The sequence below is a fragment of the Vitis vinifera genome, chromosome 8 (assembly GCF_030704535.1).
Source record: "Vitis vinifera cultivar Pinot Noir 40024 chromosome 8, ASM3070453v1".
Lineage (NCBI taxonomy): Eukaryota > Viridiplantae > Streptophyta > Magnoliopsida > Vitales > Vitaceae > Vitis > Vitis vinifera.
The window spans coordinates 6,959,907-6,965,906 of NC_081812.1; positions in this window are offsets into that span (position 1 = coordinate 6,959,907).

A 6,000-nucleotide genomic window follows, 5' to 3' on the forward strand; every position below is an offset into this window, starting at 1 on the left:
TAAGTTTATTATTTGAGTTTTAAATTATTTTAAAAAATTATTAAAGTTGTTAATGAATCCAATATATGAAGTCTTATTTAATTTGAAGTTCATCTGCCTATTGAAAAAAAAATCATAAAATAATAATTTTATATCGAAGAGAAACAATAAAGTTGTTTTAAACCAATTTTTATTTATAAATTTATGATATTAATGAGTTTATTATTTAAGTTTTAAATTATTTTTAAAAATTAATAGTCTTGTTAAAAAATCTATCATATTAAGTCTTAATTAATTTGAAGTTAATTTGCCTAACAAAAAAAAAATCGAAAAATAATGATTCTATGTAGAAGAAATAAATGAATGTGTGTTTTTCTATTAGTTTTAAAAATCGATGAAAACAACTTTTACTTGTTATTTAAAATTTATTCTTTATTTCACTTTGATTTTAAAAATTAGAATCAGAAAACAATAATTAAATGGTATTATGAATTTTTAAAAACTATTTTATATTTATAAAAAACAAAAAGTTGTTTTTAAAAACTCCGCTAAACAGGCTCTAATTTTTTAAAAATGTTTTTAAACTAAAGAACAAAAAAGAGTTTTATGATGTTTTATTAAAACCTAACTCATACTTTTAAAATAAATTTTGGTCTATAGCTTATTAATATTATTGAGTTCCTTCTTAATATTAATTAAATTGGTTTTTGAGTTTTAAATTATTTTTAAAAATTAATAAATTTTATGTATCAAGTATAATTTGATTTGAAATTTATTTGTGTAATGAAAAATTTTAAAGAAATTAAAAAAATAGAAAATTACGTGTAATATAAAGGAAAATCATATTTTAAAATTTTTTATATCAGTATTATATTGTAAAAAGAGAAAGGGAATGAGATCATATTCAATTTTATTCTTTTTATTATTTTTCTAAAATTTTATGTGTTTTACTACTATTTTTAAAAACCGGTGAAAGCAATTTTTACTTGTTCTCTAAAAACTATTCTTTATTTCACTTTGTTTTTAAAAATCGTTTCCTAAGAACAACGGTCAAACAGTGTTCGAAATTTTTAAAAACGGTTTTTTGTTTTTTTTTTTTTATAAAGATTATATGATATGTAATAAGGCAAACATTGATATAAACTAAAAAACATTAGAAGATAGTTTCACTATACACAAGATACTATAGATCCAAAGGTATAGAGATACAACATTCCTATTACTTCCAATACATAAGTACTTCATCATAGTGGGAGGTTTATACTCTATATATTATGATGAAGCAATGAGTGTGTTGGTGCTCATAACTCGACAAGGACCTATGAATGATAGTTAGAATCCTTATAATTTTAATGTAGTCTGGGTTCTTGTAGAAGCACTCGAAGGGATAAAACCCATAAGTGGAAGTTGGTCTACAAAAGGAACAAAGGAGTAGATGGAAAGGTTGAGATTTAAGTGGTTAGGTTGTAACTAAAGTTTATAGTTTGAAACATTGTTTTGAATATAGGAAACCTTTTCACCAGTAGTTATAATCAAATCCATTAGAGTACTCTTATCCATTGCGGTGTATCTCATTTATAAGATATTGCAATAAGATGTCAAGATAGTGTTCTTAAACTTTTATCTTGATATTAACATCTATATGATGTAACCATATATTTTCATAACAAATGGTCTTGTGTGTACAAGAAGGTGAAGGGAAGTGTGGTAGTGCTCTAAGATCTTGTAGGTAGATAACAATCTACTCATTGAGAATGATGTAGAGATATTTTCATCAACCAAGATAAGTTTTTCTACTCAATTCTACAAGGGACACCATCTTAGTTTATCTATCTAAGTTTATTGTTTGTTCCTTTGTTATTCATCATTGGGACACCATCCTAAGTTCTAAGTTTATTCTTTGTTTCTTTGGACATCATTGGGACGCTATCATAGGCTACATCTAAGTTAATTATTTGTTCATTTGGTTTCTAATTATTGAGACACCATCCTTGGTTCAATCTAATTTTATTGTTTATTTCTTTAGACTCTTATCATTGTGGTACTATCCTACGTTGTATCTAACTTAATTCAATTTTCCTTTGGACTCTTATCTAAATTTATTCTATGTTCCATTGGCTTCTCATTATTGGGACACCATCCTAGGTGTAAGCTAAGTTCATTATTCGTTCCTTTGGATCCTTATCATTAGGACGTTATCTTAGGTCCTATCTAAGTTTGTTATTTGTTCCTTTGGTTTTCTATCATTGGGATATCGTCGTAGGTTCAATCTAAATTTATTCTTTGTTCCTTTGGACTCTTATCTTTGGAACGTCATCCTAGGTTCTATCTAAGCTTATTATTTGTCCCTTCGGTTTCTAATCATTAGGACACCATCCTAGGTGCAATTTGAGTTTATTCTTTGATCATTAGGACTCTTATCATTAGGATGTCATCTTAGGTTCTAGTTAAGTTTATTATTTGTTCCTTTTTTTTTCTCTAATCATTGGGATACCATCCAAGGTTCAATATAAGTTTATTCTTTGTTCCTTTGAACTCTTATCATTGGGACACCACCCAAGGTTCTATCTAAATTTATTATTTGCTCATTTGGTTTCTTATCATTGAAACACCATCCTAGGTTAAATCTAAGTTTATTCTTTGTTCATTTTAGAGTTTTATCATTAGGATGTCATCCTAAATTGTAATATCTAGCACCAATGAATTAAATAGACAATAATGATTATCGTAGTACTTAACTTTAAATGCGCTTTATTAGATGTTAAAACTAGTTTAGTGTTAATCCTATTTAATTATGAATTAAACTTTGATTAAGGTTAAGTTAGATTAGTTAATGACTTAACCATGCTTATTAGGTTCTTAGGGGCTGATTATAATTATGAAAACCTAAAGGACTAATGGACAATTATGGGTTTAGTTTTTGATAACCTGAAGGATTAAAGTGCAAAATTGGGAAGTTGGAGTTAGTGGCAACCAAGTGGCTTGCCACCTCCTATTTAGGTAGGTTGGTGGCCGCCATGTGGCTTGCCACCTCCTACTTGGCTGCATGGAGAGCCCTATATAAGGGTCTGTAGCTCATTTTGCACCATTTTACCTGCAACAACTTGGGTTAGAGAGAGGATCTAGAAAGAGAAAGTGTAGATTTGAGGTAAGCAAGTTGTTTAATTTAGTAATTTCGGTTTATTTTTGTTCCTAATGGTGTGCTGAAACAAATTAACGATAAAATTTGTGTAAAAGTTGAGTGTAATTAGCTATAAACATGTTTTAGTTAAAAATCCTGATTAATTAAGGATTAAAATATTTTAGCTTAAATATTTTATTAATGGTAAGATCAGCATAAATCTTTGTTTAATGGTAAGATCAACATTATTAGGTTCTATCTAAGTTTATTCTTTGTTCCTGTGTATACTCATCATTGACAGACCATCCTAGATTCTATTTAAGTTTACTCTTTGTTTCTTTGGACTCTTATTATATATATATATATATATATATATATATATATATATATATATATATAAATTTATTATTTGTTCCTTTTGCTTGTAATTATTAGGACACCGTCCTAGGTTTAATATAGTTTTATTCTTTGTTCCATTGGACTCTTATCATTTGGACACCATTCTACATTTTATCGATTCTAGCTAATATTTATTTTGACTAATCCTAGTAATAAATTTATTTATAAGACATATATCATAAATGTATAAGATAATTAAAAAAATATTTATTTATGAGACATATATCATAGATGTATAAGATAATTAAAAAATATTTATTATAAAATATGAGTTGTGAAAAATTCATGGTTGTGTAATGCCTTTTAAGAGTATATGAGGTAAAAGAGATTTGCAATTAAAAATAAGTAAATTATTTTGATTTAATAATTAAAAGGTTATTTTTGATATTAAGTTATGTTATTGAATTATTTTATCAAACACATTTAATTTATTCATCAATTTAAATTTAAATATTAAATCATTAAATTGATTTATTGAATATCTTCTAACTATTGAGTGGATGAAGTGACAAGGAAAGCTAAGGAAGTGTTTTGTAAAACTTAATATTTATTACTTGATAATTTAAGTTGACTTTAAGTTAAATTATACTTAAGTTATTGACTTAAAATTTATTATTTAATTCTTATTTTAAATATTAAAGTTGTTTGATAAAATTAACTTAAATCTTATTCTTAATCATAAAATTGACATATAACTTCATAAATTATAATTATAGCAAAGAAGGCTGAGTAATAGTGGAGGTTGTAAAGTAGCAAAAATAATCGTAAAGGTAATTAGAATAAACGAGAGAAAAAAAGTAAAATGAAGATGTTAACTTAAGAATAAGTTAATTGTTTTTACTTAATACTTAAAGTTACCTTTGACTTGAAGTCACATCATTAAGTTATTTTATTAAGCATATGTAATTTACTTAACAACTTAAATTTAAGTTATTAAGTTGGTTTACCTATAAAATGACTAGGAAGCTAAGCTTGGGAACATATGTAAAAAAACCTTGATATGGGTCATCCAAAAATGATAACCCTTTTGATTTGCTTATCCGGAAGATAAGCCTACCTTTTTAAAGTCACTAAAAACTTTCTTACATGTCCAAGCAATTTTATCAAAATAGTTTGTGAATTAAACAAATTGATATAAATACACTATTGCTTCCTCTAATTCACATTTTAGCTACCACTGGAAGTTACCTATGTTTAATGAAACTTTGTAATATCGAAGTTCTCTTGTAATATCGAAGTTCTCTTCTAAAATTATGAATTTAATTTCAAAAATCTATCTCAATTAAAGTCTTAAAATGTGTTTGGTAGTTATTTTAGGAAGTGTTTCTAGTTTTTTTATGCTTGAAAGATAAAAAATTTTAAGTGTTAAAAAGATTATAAACTATTTCTAAAATCACTGCCAAACGCACTCTTACTCTAGGATGATTTCTAAAATTCTCAAATATTAGAATGGGCCAAGAATTCCAGATTCTTGGCTTTAACATGTTTTTAATTTCAAGCTTCATTTTAAAAAATATGATTCATTTACGGTTGAAGAAGCTAACTGCAAATATTTTTTTTTCCTTTATCCAAGTAACCATGTGGTAAAAAAATTCTGCCAAGATGCCAGCTTAAGCAACATAGAAAAAGGTGTCGATGATAAATGATGGGAACTCGTTTATCATTTATAGCAGCATTCTGTTAATGCTTAGCATCAGTTCTTCATTCTCTACTCTCAATCTCTTTCTCTCTCTCATCCCTCATCATTAAGTTGCCTTTGCTCACCAACTGGTCCAACTGACTGAGGTCGGAATCCTCATATTGTGTTTGAATCGATGTTATCAAAATTAAACTAGAGTAGTCAGACACTGCTAATTGAGTTCGTTTTCAGTTTGGGCTAGGGTTAAAATTTGACCTCTCATGGTTGGAATTTGGGACAGATAAATAGGATGAATTTCCACCCAAAGACTCTTATATGATTGCGGTTGTTACAATGAATTGAGATTCAACAAATTAAAACACCGGGTTGCCCTTCCATTGCAATCTCCTACAACTACTAGGAACTGAACGTACACCTCAAATTACAATTACTAGGAACATCCAACTTCCTTTGCATTCTCTTTTTTATATAACACTAACATTCTGAGGCAACTGCCAATATTATCTCATCAAGGGTTTATGGTAGAAAAAGATAAAACAAATCCTCACCAAGAAACGGTCAGTTGCAGCAACAGATTATCTGAACATTTTGTTGAATAATTAGCGGGTCTCTTCCATCCAAGAAAGCACCTCTAGTGCCTCTGAAACATGAGAAATACTGATCATTCCACCACTCTTGACAATATGGCCATTAATTAAACAATGAAATGAGTAAATTCATTATCGAGAAGCAACCAGAGTTGCAAGTAACTCAAGTTTGTCTTAAATTTGGAGAACATGATCATACCCATAAAATCTGAAAATCCAACAGGAACAAGATTTACTTGGCAGAAGCTTAACAACAAAATTGTTTCTTAGACAAC